A 19,528-nucleotide genomic window follows, 5' to 3' on the forward strand; every position below is an offset into this window, starting at 1 on the left:
AAATAGAAGAAACAATCACAGGCCTTGCCCCAAAGCATGATACTGTAGACTTCAACTATCCAGGCATCTTTGGGAGTACTTTTTTAGTCAAAAGCAGAACAGCATATGACATCTTGCATTGATAATGGCCATTATATCCTTCAAAAACTGGGAGAACCAAGAGGGGATTCGATTATTTGATTCATAGCCATAGGGAATAATAATAATAACTAGTTTATAAAGTGTTTACTATCTGACAGGTTCTGTGCTAAGTTGTTATTTCATTTGATCCTCACAATAACTCTAAGAGATAGATGCTATTGTTATCCCCATTTTGCAGATGGGGAAACTGAGGGAAACATTGGTTAAATGATTTGTCCCTACGGGTCACACAGCTAATGTCTGAGGCTATATTTGAACTCAGGTCTCCCTGACTCTAGCTACAGCACTGAATTATATTACATATTATATTATATTATATTATATTATATTATATTATATTATATTATATTATATTATATTATATTATATTATATTATATTATATTATATTATATTATATTATATTGTATTGTATTGTATTGTATTGTATTGTATTATATTATATTATATTATATTATATTATATTATATTATATTATATTATATTATATTATATTATATTATATTATATATTATACTATGCTGACTAGCTCCTAGAAACTGGTCCTTAGGTAGAAATGATGAAAACTATGGTTAGAACAGGGATGAATACCATAGTTAAGGCATAAGGAGAAATAAACATTTCTCTCTTAGAGCTTCTGATAGATAACGGAAAGGAAAGATCAGTATCGACTAAAATGTTCCCTAGATTTTGAGAGAATGGATTTGAAAGGGTTCAGAGGAGAATTAGATAGATTCCCATAAACTAAAAATTGTACAGGGTATAAGGTAGAGAGGTGTGAACCCAGAAAGGCTGAGGAACTTAAGAACAAGACTCTGAAAACATCAAAGGAAAACAAAAACTTCTAAGAAGGAAAGAGTAATTGTCTTTAAGGTCAAGGTGGGTACAAAGAGAATCCATTAGCCACCTTAGATTTTTAAGAAATAGATATGAAAGATCGAAGTGAGGATAGATTAAGAGAAGACAGAAATGTAGCATTTTCTTGTAATAATAACTGTTGGGAGGGCCAGGAAATGAAGTCAGCCATAGAATCAAAGTAAAAGCAAGATGAACAACTGAGTGAAGACACCAAGGCTCTTTGAGGAGGGAAACCTGAAAGATGACGTGTCTACCAGTCATAAGAAGAAAGGATGAAGGAAATGGGGATGTTTGGTCTGGAGAAGAGACATAATGTGACATGAGAACTGTTATCAACTCCTTGAATATCTATTAAGTGGAAGAAGGCTCTGACTTGCTTGCTTGATCCCAGAGAATAGAAGTAGGTTAAATGAATGGATGTTCAAAAGAGGTAAAATTAGATTTAATGTCAGGAAGCATTAGAGTTGTCCAAAAATGGAATGAATTGCTTCAAGAAATTTTCAAGCACGATTTCAACCATGGCCACTCTATAAATGTAAGTTATTATTATTATTATTATTATTATTATTATTATTATTATTATTATTATTTCTCCCTGTTGGTGAGACTCCCTCTTGATGGTCCCTCTGGTTTTTGAAGGATGAAATGACCATTATCAAGAAAAGATATCATTATGCTCTCAACTGAAAGGTCAATTTCAGGAACATTAAAAAGAGGGGAAGGATGTGAAGGAAGGGATGGCTCAGATCTCTTTCAACTCTGAAGGGCTATGAGATCTCATCTCACTCTCTTGTTGCTTTTAATTTTCCTAATTTGATGAGGATAAGGTAGTACTGTAAAATTATTTAATTGATATCACATTGATCATTAGGAAGTTTGAGTAATTTTCAAGTGATTTTAACTGTTACATTCCATAATAATAAAGAGAAATATGATGCTTTTCAGGAATGGAAATTTTACTTTATAGAGGGATAAAGTCCTGAAGATAAGATGTTTAAATATTGAAACCTAGATTTACTCCCTCTTCTCCCCACTCCTACAAAAACCGCCAATTATTTTTAAAGGAAAAAATGATCATTATGTTTCCTCTTTTGAAATTCTCCTTTCTTAGTTTCTGCCATTTTCCATTATAAGCTGGAAACATTTCACTTGTTATTTAGGGTGAGGGGACTGGTTTGAGTAATCTGAACCTATTATTTCATTAGAATTCTCAGTATCCAGAACTCTCCCCAGTGATGCAGAATTAAAAGTTTCCTTTAATCTTTTATCTGAAGGAGTTGCCTGGGGACTTGAGCAAGTGGTTTTTCCTAGGTCCCACAGCTAGAACCTGTCAGAGAAAGGATTCAAACTCAGGTAGTCTCCCTGACTTCAATGCTGATTCCCTAATTGTCATTCCTTGTCTCTTCTCATACATTATTTTTGTAAAATTTCAACAGTTCTTTATATATTTTTGATATATAAAGAGATGTATATATGAATATATACATATATCTATGGGATATACATATGGGAACTTACTGAATTTTCATTTGCCATAAGAATTTTTCTCATCCATTACTTTGATTTTCATTATGTTTTCTTGTCAAACAGGAAAATTTCAAATACAGTCAATCAATTTCAGACACTTACTGGCTATGTAATCTTGAGCAAGTCACATAATTCCATTGCCTTCCAAAAAAAAGGAAAGAAAGAAAGAAAGAAAAAATATATAATCAACCACATCTGCCTTGTTTTTAATAATATATTTTCTTTGTTTAATAGAAAAAAGTAAATTCCTCAGTTGAGACAAACTATTATATTGTCTTCTAACTTTTTATAGTTCGCATAAAGTAGTTTAATTTTTCAATTACATGTAAAATTTTTTAACATTAATTTAAAAATTTTTGAGTTATAGTTTTTCTCCTGTCCCCTCCCTGCCTCATTAAGAAGTAATTTGATATATATGTGCAGTCATGCAAACTATATTTCCATATTAGTCATGTTGTGGAAAAAATAGACCAAAAAAGGCGGGGGGAGAAAGAAAGTTTAAAAAGTACTGATCTGCATTCAGACTCCTTCAGTTCTTTCTCTGGAGGTAAATAACATTTCTTAATCATAAGTTTTTCAGAATTGTCTCAAGTCATTGTATTGCTGAGAATAACCAAGGCGTTTTCAGTAATTTGTCATATAATATTGCTGTTACTGTGTTGAATGTTCATCTTGTTCTGATCATTTCACTTTGGACAATTTAATATGTTTTTCCAGGTTTTCTGAACCTCTCTGCTTTGATACTTGCCATTTTATGATACATTTTGAGATCTACTATGGCTAGGCTATCTTTCTTCCATTTATTTGAATTAATTCCCTTTATACTCTTGACTTTTTCTTCTTTTGGATGAATTTTTGTAATGACTTTTTTTCCAGCAATATAAAAATAATTTTGGTCATTTGATTGGTATAGTCATTGAATAAGTAAATTAACTTAAGTAGAAGTGTCATTTTTATTTTTATTGGCTCAACCTGCTTATGAGTAATCACTATTTTTTTCAATTGTTTAGATCTGACTGTTATTTATGTGAAAAGTGTTTTGTAATTGTGCTCAAAGATAGTTCCTGGTTTTTGTCTTGGCAGAGAGAATTCCCAAATATTTTGTATTTGGATAGTATGCTGAGCCTGAACTCAGGAAGATGAGTGAATCTTCCTGAGTCCAAATCTGGCCTCAGATACTTGTAGCTTTGTTAGCTGTTTGCCTCAGTTTCCTCAGCTGTAAAATGAAAATTTAAAAATCACTCCAGTATCTTTGCCAAGAAACATTCAAATGGAGTCATAAAGAGTTGGCCACAGCCTAAAAACACTTCAACAACAGCAACTAGGATTTTCTAAGTATACCATCATATCATCTGCAGAGTGATAGTTTTGTTTCTTCATTGCCTGTTCCAATTTCTTCAGATTCCTTTATTTGTCTTATTGCTGTAGTTAGCATTTCTAGTACAATACTGAATAATAATGATGGTAATGGACATCCTTGTTTCACCAATTTCCATTGCAGAATATGCTTGGTGATAGTTTTAGAGAGGCACTATTTATTTTAAGGAAAGATCCATTTATTCCTATGCTTTCAAGTGTTTTGAATAAGAATGGGTGTTGTGTTTTGTCAAAAGTTTTTTTTTTTTGGTATCTAGTAAGATATTCATATGATTTTTGTTGTTTTGTTATTGCTATGGTTAATTATGGCTGATAGTTTTCCTAATATTGAACTAACCTACATTCCTGCATCTGTGGAGTTTCTAGAGACGTCAATGGCAGTATGCCAGAAAGAAGAGCAGGATGGAAGATACATGGGAACAAATCATTGACTTGGGTCTCAGACATGTTATATAGTAGAGCACGGGTTCTCAAACTACCGCCCCATGCGGCCCACTGAGGACATTTATGGGCCTGCCGGGTTATGGCAAATGGGCTGAGGGGCGGAGACAGAGTGTGAACTTTTGTTTTTACTATAGTCCGGCCTCCAACAGTCTGAGGTACAGTGAACTGGCCCCTATTTAAAAAGTTTGAGGACCACTGTAGTAGAGCATCCAGTGGAAATCAATCAATCAATAAGCACTTATTAAGTATCTACAAGAGGCTAGGACCTTATCGTGCTAAGTTCTGGGAGTACAAGGGAAAAATCATGTTTACATGAAAGAAAACAGTGAAAGAGGTTCTGTTCTCAGGGAGCTTACATTCTAATGGGGCAGAGGTATGTTCATGGGTAAAAATAAGACTCAAAGCTTAAGAAGATGGCCCTGGGAAGGGCCAAGGGAGAGTGGGAAAGAACCCCTACAGAACATAATATTGAGCTGACTCTTGAAGGGAGCTAGAGATTCTAAGAGATCTCAGAGGTGAGGAGGAAGATCATTCCTGCAGGTGTCAATGATGGCAAGATGCCTGTAACAGGTTGGCCCTGCTAAGTGACTGAATGGGATGTGAAGCAAGGTCTGGGGCCAGCAAGGTTACAAACATGGAAAACTAGCCCAACTGGTCTACTTGCTTTTCCCATACCAACCTCATACTTTCCTTCCCCTGTATAAAAATAACAATAAAAAAAACAATGATGATAATATCTCATGTTTGCAAACAATATCTCATTTAATTCTCATAACCACCCAGGGAGGTACATGCTATTATTATCCCCATTTTAAGATTAAAGAAACTGAGGCAGACAGAAATTAAATGTCTTTAGAAATCAGGATGTCTTGACCCTAGATTTAAGTGCCAGTCCACTGCATCATCCAGCTGCCTTTTTATATTTATTCTGTTCTTTCTACTTAGAAATCTTTTTCAACTTCCTGACTCCACTGGGATAAAACTATGTGGCCAGAGAAAAGTCTCAAAACGGGTTAATTTCCTTTACTCTCTGGGTTTCTGCTGTGTAACTGCAGGATCAGATCCAAGGCCCCAAGCAGCAATGAATCAGAGATCAGATAAGAATCAGAAATCAGGAAGACATAAAAGGAGGGGAAAGGGGCATTAAACCAAATGGGACATTCAAAGTCCAGAAAACAACCAGGAATATCTGCAAGAAGTGAGGGAGCCAATCAAGGTGGGTGGTCAGATGGCTAGCAATCAGTGGGTCCACAGGAGCTGAGGGCTTGGGGGGAGAACAGGCAAGTAAAGAGACCTCTGGTCTAGTATTATGGAAGGCTGCACTGTTTCATTGACCTTCACCAAATTGGCTTGCCTGTTTGTATTCCAGAGCCAAGAATAGCTCCATGTGCACAGAGCAAAGGTTGGTATTCCTCTTGGATGAATAAGGCAAGAGGTTTGAAGACTGCTTCTTCACTCTCAGGGTTACAGGAAGGATAAAATGTCCCTTGAAAAAATGAAAAAGGGCTTCTAAGTAAAAATCTAAGAAGAAAAAAGACCTGAAGAGCCAGAGGGAAAATCTGACTTATACCAGGAGATTGGAGTGTGGAAGGAAGGCTGTGACACAGAAGAAAGGCTGTGACACGGAAGGAAGGGACAAGAACCACTAAATACTTGGAGATAAATACAGGTATGAATGTTACCTTAAAAAGGGAAGCTGGACAGAAGAGGAAACAATTCCTTACACTCTGGGAACAATGATGTGCTCCTATAGCCTCCCCTGTCTTCAGTACAGATGTAATCCACTAGGTCAGGGGAAAACCAGACAAGTAGTGGTGACTCCTGAGGGAAACCAAGTCAACTATTTTTCTCCCTGACATAAATAGTAGCGAGGTCTGCAGTCTTCCTGGGGCATTGTTCTGGTATCTGACAGAAGGCTTTCTAAATCTGATGACCCTTACTCACTTCTAGTAATTCAAGTAGAGACAAATAAGAAGAAACCCAAATGGCTTTCTAGGGATTATGAAGTCCTAGGTAAGAAACTAAAGACTTTAGGGGAATTGGTGGTACTGCTAACACAGCTGCCAAATGAATACAAGAACTTCAGAAGAAAAAAGGTTTTGAAAACGTGGCTAAGAAAATGGTGCCTGGAAAAAAAGATTTTTGGACAACACTTTAAAATTTGGGATTGATGGACTGTTGGACAAAGATGGAATATACATATTAAGAGTTGTAAAAGATTATTTTTTCTGGAGTCTTGCAAATCTGACCAAAGAAGGTTTAAACTGAAAAATAAAGATATATATATATATATATATATACATATATAGTTACATTTGTTCTGTTCTTTCTGCTTAGAAATCTTTTCTAGCTTCCTGACTCCACTAGAATAAACTATGTGACCAAAGAACTGAAAAGATATATCCATATATATTATACATAATATATATAGATATGTATATCTAAATTATATATATTTATATTATATAAAATATATTTACTATATATATTATATATGTATGTATATATATTTGTATAATTATAATAATTATATAATATGCATTATGTATAATATATTTATATTTGTTTACATATATACACACATTCTATATATATATTTCTATGTATGTGTGGGTGGGTGTATATGTATATACACATATAGGCATGTATATGTAATATACACACATTTATATTTTATGTATACATTTATATTGATATGAACACTCACATGTAGAGCAAATAAGTTTTGGCCTCAGTCTCTCAGAGCAAGGAATGTTACAATTGCCTCCGAGACGTCTAAAGGTTCTCTGAGGTACTTGGGGTTATCTCCTCTGTAATGCCATTGGCTTAATTAAGACCTTACTAGTTGAGTTCCCTATTGTTGGATACCAGTTACCAACTAGCACTCTAGTTCCATTTAGCCACTTAATATCAATTAGCTTTCCCAAAGGGATATTTACTTCAAAGTTATAGCAATAAGAAAAACATCAACATTTCCCCCTAGCATTTCAGGGTCGCAGTCTCCAGAGAGTAGCCTCATTCTTAGCATAGTTACTATATAATGCTGTTCCTTTAAGGTCCTCAATCCTAAAGGTCATTCCTAAAGGTCACTCTTTGATTCTCTGGGCACCAATGCTGCTCTGGCTGCAAAACCTGGAGACTGGGACAATGAGATGCCCAGAAGCTCACAGTCATTCTCCTGACTTTTAAAAAAGACTCACCAAATTGGTTGCTCTAATTCCTTTACCTAGAATAGAAAAAAATAATCAGAGACCCATTTCAGAGGTTCATGTAACCTTAGACGACAAGGTCCCCCTCCTTTCAGCTTTATTTCTCACTGGATGACATCAGTGAAAGAGTCCAAACACCAGAGTACAGCTGAAGAGAAAGGGACAACTAAGACCTTTTTTATGATGCCCTAGTTCTATCTTATACAACCAATTAAAAAGATTTTTTTTGATCACATTGTTAGCAAACTGGGACTGGCTACAGAACACCTATGCATGTTCCCATATCTCTCCAAGACTCTCCTTGGAAAGACTCATCACAGCTCTCCAGGAAGTAAGTTCCCGAGGGTCCTCCAGGTGGGGTTCCATCATGTGCCATCAGAGGTTCTACACATACGCTCACCCCCTTAAATGGGAGTTTAATGTTCCCTTGACCAGTACTTGAATAGGATTTCCTTTAACTACCCTGAAAGTTTTTTTTCTCTCTAACTTGTGAAGGGAGGAGCGTTCATCATGAATTACGTTTCATAACTATGTCTCTAAAGACAGAATTAGCATGAACTCGGGACCTTTTAAATCCACTACATGAGACATGAGTCTAATGTGGTGATCCCTAGGGATATATCTATATGCGTGTCTATATATGTGTGTGTGTGTGTGTGTGTGTGTGTGTGTGTGTGTGTGTCTATTTATGTGTATATATATATATATATATATATATATATATATATATAATATATATACCCAAATGTATATACAGATATATATGTGTACATATGTGCACTATGCCTATGGATAGACATTTGAAACTAGGTATTATAGAAATTGAAAACTAAAGTATATTAACAAGCATGTTTTTAAGTTCCCCTCAAATTCCCCAAAGTCAAAATCTAAGAAAAAAGCTAACAATAAAAGTCTGTGACCTTGTCTCAAAAGAATTACACACTATTAACAAGCAATATGAAAGAATGCTCCAAGTCACCAATAATAAGAGAAGAACAAATGAGAAAAACCCTGAGGTTTGGCCCTACACCCAGAAAATTGGTAAAAATGACAAAAGATGGGAGTAATCAATGTTGAAGTTGTGGAAAGAATGGCACACTGATGAATTGCTAGCACAGCTATGGATTTATTAGACCTGCTCTGAAAAGCAATTTGGAATTATGTAAATAAAGCGGCTAAAAGACCTTTTGACCCAAGGACTCTATTCTATTCGTAGGTATATATACTCCAAGGCTGGCACTGGCAAAAAAACAAAACAAAACAAAAAAAGACAGGTTTCATAGCAACCAATATATTTATAGCAGAACTTTTTGCAATAGCAAAGAATTGAAAACAAAGTAGATGCCTGTTGAGTGGGGGAATGGCTAAACAAATTGTGATACATGAATATAATAGAATTAGTACTGTGTTGTAACAAATTATGAATTCTATGAAAACAGAGATTGATGGAAACTCCTACATGAACTAATGCAGAATGAAGTAGAGCCAAGAAAACAGTAACTGGCTATCCCTCCTTTGGGGTGCTTTGTTTAATTGTACTTTGAAAATATTGCTTTTTTTCTTATTTATTTATTTTTTAACAAGTTGAAGGTTTGTGGCAACCCTGATCAAGTCTATTGGTGCTATTTTTCCAAGCATGTGCTCATATCATTTTTCTGTGTCATATTTTGATAATTCTCACAATATCCCAAACTTTTTCATTATTATTATACCTGTTACTGTGATCTGTGATTGATGATCTTACAATTACAATAATATTGTAATTGTTTTGAACCCATGAACAGAGCTGATATAAGACAGCAAACTTAATTGACAAATATTGTCTGTGCTCTGTCTGGTCTACTGACCTCATCTCTCCTCCAGTCCTTGGGTCTCCCTATTCCCTAAGACACAATGTATTAAAATTAGTCCAGTTAATAACCCCACAATGGACTCTAAGTGGTTAAGTGAAAGGAAGGATCAACCCATATGGAAAACTTCATTTTGTCTTATTTTAAGAAATTACAACAGCCACTGCTTTAGTAACCACTACCCTGTTCAATCAGCAACCACCACCATGGAGGCAAGACCAGCAAAATGAGTATGACTCACTGAAGGCCAGATGATGGTTAGCATTTTTAGCAATAAAGTATTTTTAATTAAGGTATATGCAGTGGGTTTTTAGGCATAACAATATTGCTCAGTTAATAGACTACATGTAGTATAAACATAACTTTTATATGTACTGGGAAGCCAAAAAAATTGTGACTCATTTTATTGAGATATTCGCTTTATTGGTCTAGAACTGAACCTACAGAATTTCCAAGGTATGTCTGTACACAATGTCAACAACAAGGTAAATAGAAAGAATGACCACATAACAATTGAAAATGAATGCTACAAAATTATGAAAAACAAGCTTGACTCCAAAGCATAAATATGAGATATTCTCTCCTCTCTCTCTGTCTCTCTGTCTCTGTCTCTGTCTCTCTGTCTCTGTCTCTCTCTCTCTCTCTCTCTCTCTCTCTCTCTCTCTCTCTCCTCTCTGTCCTCTGTCTCTGTCTCTCTCTCTGTCTCTCTCTGTGTCTCTCTCTGTCTCTCTGTCTCTCTCTCCTTCTCTCTTTCTCTCTCTCTCTGTCTCTCTCTCCTTCTCTCTCTCTCTCTCTCTCTCTCTCTCTCTCTCTCTCTCTCTCTCTCTCTCTCTCTCTGTCTCTCTCTCTCTCTTTCTCTCTCTCTCTCTCTCTTTCCCTCCCTCTCCTCCTCTATGTGTGTCTCTCTGTTCTCTCTCTCTGTTTCTCTCTCCCTCTGTCTCCTTTCTTCCCTCCCTCCCTCTCCCCTGTCTCTCTCCTTTCTTTCTTTTTACTGTCTCTGTCTTTCTCTTTCTCTCTGCCTGTCTCTTTCTGTATCTGTCTCTGTTTTTCTGTCTCCCTCTCTCTGCCTCTCTCTTACACACATACCCCCATACACTTTGCTTTGCAGAACCTGAAATTCTGTAGACGTGGAACATTGCATATAATGTTATTGATTGGTTTTGCTGATTGTTTTTTCTTTTTTCTTAAAAAAAAAAAAGGACTTTGTTATAAGGAATTGGCTCTCAGGTAAGGATGGGGTGAAGGGAATAAAAACAATTTATGTCAATAAAAAATACATTTTAAAAATTCTGACCTCAATTGTCTATGCTTTTAAAGTCAAAGAATGGGATTAAGGTGGTGGGGGGGGTTTGGAAGTCAATAAGGGCATACATCTGTTTGTGGCTGCCAATCAGAGAACTGTCAGCAAATTCTCCCTTCACTGATTTTTATGAAAAGCAAAACAATTCCAAAAAAACCTATTCTTTTAAAAAAGAAGCAAAGGAGAACCCACTTGAAGAGAATGCCCAGTAATTCACTAACAAACATTTTTAAAAAGAATTATCTGGAGAAGATAAACCAGGGCAGATAATTGATAATGAAAGTGAAAGTGAGGCACAAACTTGGAAGACGTGTCAAAAAATGCTAAAGCTTAGAGTGAGCCAAGGTGAGTGAAAAAATGAAAGGGCTTTGTAAAAGCTCCATTTTGGGAAAGACAGGGATCAAAGTAAGGATAGAAACACTGTTCAGGATGAAAAGGACAATGATAATGGTTGAAGAGAAGTTAGAACTACTCAAATCTTTTCCTGTTTCCTTTTTTCCTGTGACAAAGAGAATGATCTTTGGACTGGAATTGACTGAATAATAACGACCAACAGGGAGATTAGATTGGAAGAGTTTATCTGGTAGCACTCAATGAATTCAAGCTACTAGGTCCAAAATACCTACAACTTAAGGCGTTTAAATGAGTTGTAAATACAATGGCCAAGTCATCCTCAGCTTTCCTTGAAAACTCATGGAACTATTGACATTTTTATTCATAGAATTATGGATTTAAAGATGTGAGGGATTGTGGAGTCCATCCCCTTGATTTTACAGATGAGGAAACTGAGACATGGAAAATTTAAGTTCTTATCAAGTGTCACACATTTACTAAGTGTGGGAAAGGGAATTGGAACTGAGACCTTCATAATCCCAAGGCCAAAGCCCTATCCATGATGCTATGCTGCTTCTCAAATTGTTTTAAGTTTCAATATTTCAGGTCCTCTTGACTCCAGGACTGATGCTCTATCCACTGCGCCATCTAGCTACCCCAAGTTCGAATATTTCAATACTATTTGTCACAGTATTAGAAATTCTAGCTATTATAATAAAAAATGAAAATATTAGCAAGATTAGTATTGGAAATAAAGAGTTAAATATATGATTATTCGCAGATGACATGATGGCATATCTAGAAAATCCAACACTTCCACCAAAAAAAAAGTTAATGAGGGCAATAAATAGTTTGGCAACATCTTGGAATATTAGATTAACCTATAAAAATTTGCATTCTTATTAGGAATAAAGATGAAGAAAACATAATAAAAAAGAAGCCCCATTTCATTTATAAGAATAAAAATCATCTAATATTTGGCAATTAGTCTGCCTAGGAAAGCCCAAGACATGTATATGGAAAGACATAAAACTATAATTACCAAAATAAAAGAGAACTCAAACAACTGGAGTAACATTCAATGTTTATAAATAGATCAAAATCACAGAGTAAAAATAATATTATTCCCCAAATTGATTTATATATTTAACATAATTCCAATCAAAAGACCAAGAGATTTTTTAAATGGAATTAGAAAAAGTCATTGTAAATACATCTCCTGCCCTCATACTAGGGGGCTTTGATATACATATTGATGCTCTCCTAACTTCTGACTCAATTCTCTCCAACTACTAATATTTCTACTGATCTTCAGACATAAAGACAAAGGATTATCCTTTTTATCTTGTCATCCGTCATCCATAAATCTGTTTTCATATTCATGAACTACTAAATTACTTTCATTTTTTTTATTCTGAAGTTAAAAACACTAAATGAAATGAGCATTTTCTTATGTGTTGTGGAACAGAAGAAAGGAATTATACATGAAACTGTGAATTCCTGTTATGTTGATCTTGATTTTCTTTTTTCAGTATGTAATGAATTCAGAGCATAACTTTCAAAGCTGTCCTGCTTTTATGTGATCCCCTTTGGCTGTTTTTCTGTGCTCTTCTTATTCTTCTGTTGTTTTTTGGCAAACCTTTCCCGAGTCTCCTCCCTTCATCTTTTTTCACACCCCACTGCCCATTGCCCACTGAAAAGAAAAAATAGGAAAACACAACCTTCTTAACAAATATGCATAGTCAAGTAAAAGAAATTCCCTCCTTAGCCCTATTTGAAAAAAAATCTGTTTCATACGTCATCTTAAGTCCATCATCTTTGTTAGAAGGTAGGTAGTATACTTCACTGGTCTTGAATAATGCTTGGTGATCAAAGTTCTTATGTTTTTCCAACTTGGTTATCTTTATGTTGTCATTGCTATCTTATATTTTCCTGTCTCTGCCCATTTTATTTTGCATTGGATCATATATATCTTCCCAGGTTTCTCCAAAAATATCTTTGTTCATTTCTTATAGTGCAATAATATTCCATTATATTCATACAGCATAATTTACTCAGCTACTTCCTAATGGATGGATGATTTCCAAATCTTTACCACTACAAAACATTTGCATAAATATTTTAGTACATATAGATCTTTTCTTTTTATTTTTGATCTCTTTAGGGTATGAGCTTAGTAGTGTTATTGCTAGGTCAAAAGATATAAATAGTCTAATGACTTTTTGAATATAGCTCCAAATTGCTTTCTAGAATGACTTTACCAATTCACAAATCCACCAATAGCACATTAGTGCTTCTGTTTTCCCATAGGCCCTCCAGCATTTGTTATTTTCCTTTATTTCCATCTTTGTCAACATGATGGGTATGGGGTAGAAACTCATACTTACTTTTACTTTAATTTCTGTAATAGTGATATGGAATGTCTTTTCATATGGCTGACTATAGCTCACATATTGAAAATTGTTCATGTATTATTTGGGGACCATTTATTAATTGGGGAATGGGCTTTTTTTTATAAATTAGTCTTATATATTTTGGAAATTAGACCCTTATCAGAGAAACCTGATGTTTTCTTGATTAACTTCATTCATTCTCATTTTAACTACATTTGCCAAGTAGTATAACTTTTTAAAAATTTATATAACCAAAAAAAGTTTTAAAACTGTTATAGTTCTTTATGTATTGAAATTGATAAATTTAAATTAAAATAATTACTAAGAAAATATATTTGTATGTATTTATATTTAATGCTTCTAATAAAACATTTACATTTTTATCAAGGAAAACTCAAAGAGAAGGGGGAAAGGTGTTAAAGAACTAAAGAAGGACACATCCAGATTTTCAAAAAAAGAGTTAATGGGGGGGAGCTAGGTGGTGCAGTGGATAGAGCACCAGCCCTGAATTCAGGAGGACCCGAGTTCAAATCTGGTCTCAGACACTTAACACTTCCTAGATGTGCGACCCTGGGCAAGTCACTTACCCCAGCCTGGGGTGTGGGGGGGAAAGAGTTAATGGTCAGGCTCATAGACTAATGATCTTGACTATAATTCCTGGCAAAATTAAACCCTCTCATAAATATATATATATACATATATATATATATATATATATATATACACATACATGTGTATGTATGTCGGCTTATGCGTGTATACACACATATATGCATGTGTATTTGAAAGCAATCAGATTTAAGTGACTTGTCCAGGGTCACATAACTAGTAAGTCTCCAAGGCCAGATTTGAACTCAGGTTCTCCTGACTCCAGGATCGATGCTCTACCACCTAGCTTCCCCTAGAGAGTATACTTTTAAAGAGATATGTAAGGAAGTGTTAGTTGAAGAGAGCTTCCAAGTTTACTTTGGAGGACCACATTTTCCATAAATTTGTGTGTGAGTTCAGCAGTTTAAACCCAACTTAAAGGGATCATAGGAATTAATAAATAGGGCTAGAAGAAACTTATAGGAATACTATTGGAGTCTTCAAGACACAAGAGAATAGCCACTCTCCTGAAAAGATTCTTGGGGTGCAAGAAGGGAAGCTAGAAAGCTGATAATGTGAGAAGGAAATTTACCCTGAAGAAAACCAGTGAATGAGAGAGATAGAGATAGAAAAATTGAGCTCTTATGTTTGGAGCCTTGGTACCCAAGGGCATCCTAGATGCTGCTTTGAGATTGAGAGACAGACAATTAAGCAGAGACTGTTTGTGGACATTACTCTCTAGCGAACTAACACCCATCCATGAATTTAGCTGAACAATTTTCCTTCTGCCAAGGGATTAGGACACTTGGGAATTGATGGGATTCTGACTCATTGGCTACCTTGGGGAGTGCTGGGAGGCAGCAACTGTCTGAGAATACTAATTATATGATTCATTTCCTTTGTTATTTACTTTGCTTGAGGTTTTCTGTTTCGAGTAAACATTTTGTTGGATTTATGTGCCTTGAGTATGGCTACAATGACCACTGAATACTTCAGAAATATTGAACATGAAAACATGAAAACATGAAGACACTGAGCATAAGAAATAGTAAATGATCCCAGAGTCATGGTTAGCTTGGGTTATAGATGGTTTGTGAACATTTAGAAGGAGAAATGTTGATTACTAAGAGTTTCTGCATTCATCAAAAACAAGTTGTGCCAGACTAGCCTCATTTTCCATTTTTGAAAGGAATGCTAAACAGATAGGTTGAGGAATGAAGTAGACACAGCCTACCTAGACAAAGGTTTCTTTGCTATTTTTGCACACAAGATAGAGATAAGTGGAATAGATGTTGATATAGGTCAGATCATATCTGGAGAATTCTGTAGTCTAAGCTTGAGATTTTCATTGCCTATGAGAATGTAAGCAAATCGAGCACCTTCCAGAAGAGGATGACCAAGATCGTAAGAAGACTAGAAGCATGACATAAAAAGAACAATAGAAGACAAAGGTCTTCCATTCCTATGCTTTGTAGTTGATAATATATTTTAAAGTGTTTTACTTTTGAGGAAGTCTGTTATGTATCATTTGAAATAATCATATGATTTTTGTTTCTTTGTTGTATATGTGACTGATTGTGCCAATTGCCTTCTTTTACTAGGAACTGATTTTTTCTAGTATGAATCCAACTTTGCTATAGTGAATTTATACTTCTCTAGTCTTCTTACAAGAATTTTGGTTGAAATTTTTTTGCATCAGTATTCCTTAGGGAATTGATCTATAGTCTCTTTTTCTGCTTTATTTCTTCCTGGTTTGGATATCTGGGTCATTCCTATATCCTCTAGGCCACACACACATACACATTCTTTAATTTTAGGACATGAGCACATAAGGGATCTCATTACTGAATGTGATGGTCACAAAATTATGATTTATTATAAGTCAATATTTTATTTGTTTACCCATTTTGCATATTTACATATCAGGCAAAAAGGAGTCATAAGTAGAAAAACCTTAAGAAGCCCTGCTCTAGAACCCTGTGTTCCAGAACCCTAAGAATCTTCAGAATTTAGAAATTTTCAATTATAGAATCCAAGAATGTTAACATTACAGGAGACACTATCCTGGTGAATTAATAATTGAGAAAACTGAGGCTCAAATGTGGGAAAAGCCTTAAAGTTACAGTTTCCTTGGATTCTGTTGGAGAATCTGGCATTTTGTGGAGAAATGGAGTGAGGTTTAAGATAAGGGATTGATGTAAGAATAGATGTGACCATGGTGTAAATTTGTGTGAGGATACAATTTATTGATCTGGTTCCATTCTTTTCCTTTGTCCTTAAATTACTCTTCTACGTTTGGTCCCTAATGGTGCATTTATTCTTAGGTACAAGTGGCCAAACCAGAAACTGGATAGTACAAGTGTGGAGAATCTATTATACTGTTATCTAGATCCAGAATAATATAAGGGGGAGGGAAAGAAATGTTCTTATATCCTTCATCACCCAAATAAATGTCAGATTCTTAATGGCAGGCAAGGTTGCATTTTTCTGTTTGCAGCCCCAGCATCTAGCTTAGTACCTGATACATAATAAGCACTTTAATAAATAATTGTTGATTTACAGCTGACTGGTCCCCAACCTTACTACCCTGAAATGGATTTATATCCTTAGGAGTACTTGAAATACTAACATGGGATAGTGGAAAAAGTGGAAAGAATCAAGAAGACCTGAGTTCAAATACTCTTCTCAGACTTTGCTAGCAACTGAGCAAGTCATTTGATCTCTCTTAACTTCAGTTTCCTTGTCTGTAAAATGAGAATAATCATAGCACCTACCTCACTGGGCGATTGTGTAGATCCAAATGACTTAAAACATGTAAAACATTTTGCAAACTTTAAAGCCTAATGTCAGTTAATATTATTATTATTATGTGGCAAATGTCTGTCACCATTTGCATTTAGTTTCTGTCTGGACCAATAGAATCAAAGACTTTACAATCAAAAGGAATCTTTTAGAAAATAATTAATGTAGTTAAAATTAAGAAACACCAAAGAGAAGGGATATTTGCATAAGCATAATAGAAGAGGAAAAAAGAGGCTTGCACATGATGTTACAGGTTTCTTTTATGTATAGCCTGCTTTAAAAAAAAAAAAAACATACAATAAATTCAACCTGCATCTTGCAAAGAATTGACCTCTTAAAGGGCTTTTCACCCACCAATACAAGACCAGCTTCTGCTCAAACAGTTCCAGGGACAGAGAACTCACAAACTCATGGAGCAGCCCCAGAGCATTCTGGGACAGCTGCAATCACTAAGAAATTTTTGCACAGATTGAACTGAAACTTGACTCTATATAGTCTGCTCATTGGTCCTAGCTAGTTCTGTCTCCTGGGGCCAAAGAAAACAAATCTAATCCCCTTTTAGCCTGATATTTAAGGATGGTGAGCCTATGGCCTCCTTCTCCCTCCCCCAACTCTTTCTGGAACTAAATAAGCACATCGTTGTTTTTTTTTTTTTTTTTTGCTTTGGTATCATATATTTTCCCCTTTTATATTCCTGATTCTTTGATATTTGAGTGAGAAACTGCTTTTGAGCGGAGGTTTTAATTAAATTTTTAAAATTCTGGATTTAATGAACTTTCAAAAACCAAATGACTTTCCATATAAAAAGTAGACAGGGTAAAAAGAGGATTATATGTAAAATCCTAAATCTCTGTTGAACTGTTTACTTTAGAAAGTAATAGGGGAACTCATAATAAGCCCCAGGGAGTCTTTATTCCAATTCCTACTCACACAGAGTTGGTCCCCCAAGTAATACATCATCACTTATTCACCATTCCCCAACTGATGAGCATCATTCAGTTTCCAGTTCTTTGCCACTACAAAAAAGGGTCTCTGCAAACATTTTTGCACATGTGGGTCCTTTTTCCTTTTTTATGATTCCTTTGGGATACAGATCCAATAGAGACATTGATGGATCAAAGAGTATGCACAGTTTGAAAGCCCTTTGGACATGTTCCAAATTGCTCTCCAGAATGGTTGTATCAGTTCACAATTCTACCAACAATGTATTGATATCTCCAGTTTTACAGCATCCTCTCCAACATTTATAATTTTCTTTTCCTGTCATCTTATCCAATCTGAGAGGTGTGAAGGGATAACTCAGAGTTGTCTTAACTTGCACTTCTCTAATTAATAGTGATTTAGAGCATTTTTTCATATGACCAGAAATGATTTTAATTTTTTCATATGAAAATTGTCTGTTCATATCCTTTGACCCTTTAGAGATATTATAAAACATTCACTCTTACTAAGTTCACTCCTGAATTTCCATTGCTCTAGCATGTCTTCCATTGACAGTACTGGGTCAAATAAGTCACTTGGGGTTTTGAGCCTAATCAGGCTTGGGTATCTAAAGTCCTATCGTGGATTCCCAACAATGGATTTCTAGTGGCTTGCTTATCTGCCAATATCTCAAAGCTTACAAGGTTATAGTCTAATTCATTCTATCTACAATACTTTTTCACCTAAGGCAGGACTAAATAGACTTTATAGGAATGGAAGCCCTAACAAGGTTATATACTGATGACTTCATGATGTCCCAGTTGGGGATCGTAGGTCATTGGACATAGCTTCGTGCTGGTTCTAGAGGAAAGAGAGAACCCAAGGCTCCTTCTTTTCCATTTCTTTTCCCCTTCCTCCTGGATTCCCATAGCAATTTGTCCTCCTTTCTGGACTCCAGGAAAGCGAAAAGAGAGCCAAATTGCCTCCTTGGGAATCTTTTGTATGCCCTCTCTCTTAGCAGCCAAACAAAATTACATTTCTTTACTACTTGGTTAATGGATTAGAAAGTGTCAAACCTGCAAATGCTCTCTTGGAGGGTAGGGCCTCCATGATTCATCATCACATAATTCCAGAAGCAGCTATCCAAAACACCCTACACTGGTAGGCAAAACACAACTTGCACATGCTCTGAGGATGAGGCTCCTATTGGCCAATCTTCCATTAAAATATATAATAAATTCAATTTTTTTATTTTTAAAGCTGTCCCATTTTCAATGTTTCCTTCTGAAATTTCATCTATTTTCTCTATATTAAAACACATAACCTTCTTTTCTTCATTTTTTGACAGTGCTTTTGAGTAATCCAGATTCCCAAAATCTCCCTCTTCCTCACCTTTTAGTGCAAAGATTCTATAATTTCCAAAAGTTTGAAAGCCCAGAATGAAGGGGCAAGATGGGATAGGGAGAGATCCCAAGTCATTAGCTCAGAATATCTATAATGTCAAAAAGGTTTATTTGTTTGTTTTTTGAAAAGTATAGTTGATAGGATAAAGGAGCTCTACTCCCTATTTTTGTCTGGTTAGGAATACTATGGTTTAAAGGAGACAGAGAATGTTCATAGAAAGCAAGTCCATTCAACAATGAGATGATTCAAATCAGTTCCAATTGTTCAGTGATGAAGAGAGCCATCTACCAGAGGGAGGACTGTGGGAACTAAGTGTGGACTAAAACATAGCATTTTCACTCTCTCTGTTGTTTGCTTGCATTTTGTTTTCTTTATCAGGTTG

Source organism: Sminthopsis crassicaudata, chromosome 3 (assembly GCF_048593235.1).
Source record: "Sminthopsis crassicaudata isolate SCR6 chromosome 3, ASM4859323v1, whole genome shotgun sequence".
Taxonomy (NCBI): Eukaryota; Metazoa; Chordata; class Mammalia; order Dasyuromorphia; family Dasyuridae; genus Sminthopsis; species Sminthopsis crassicaudata.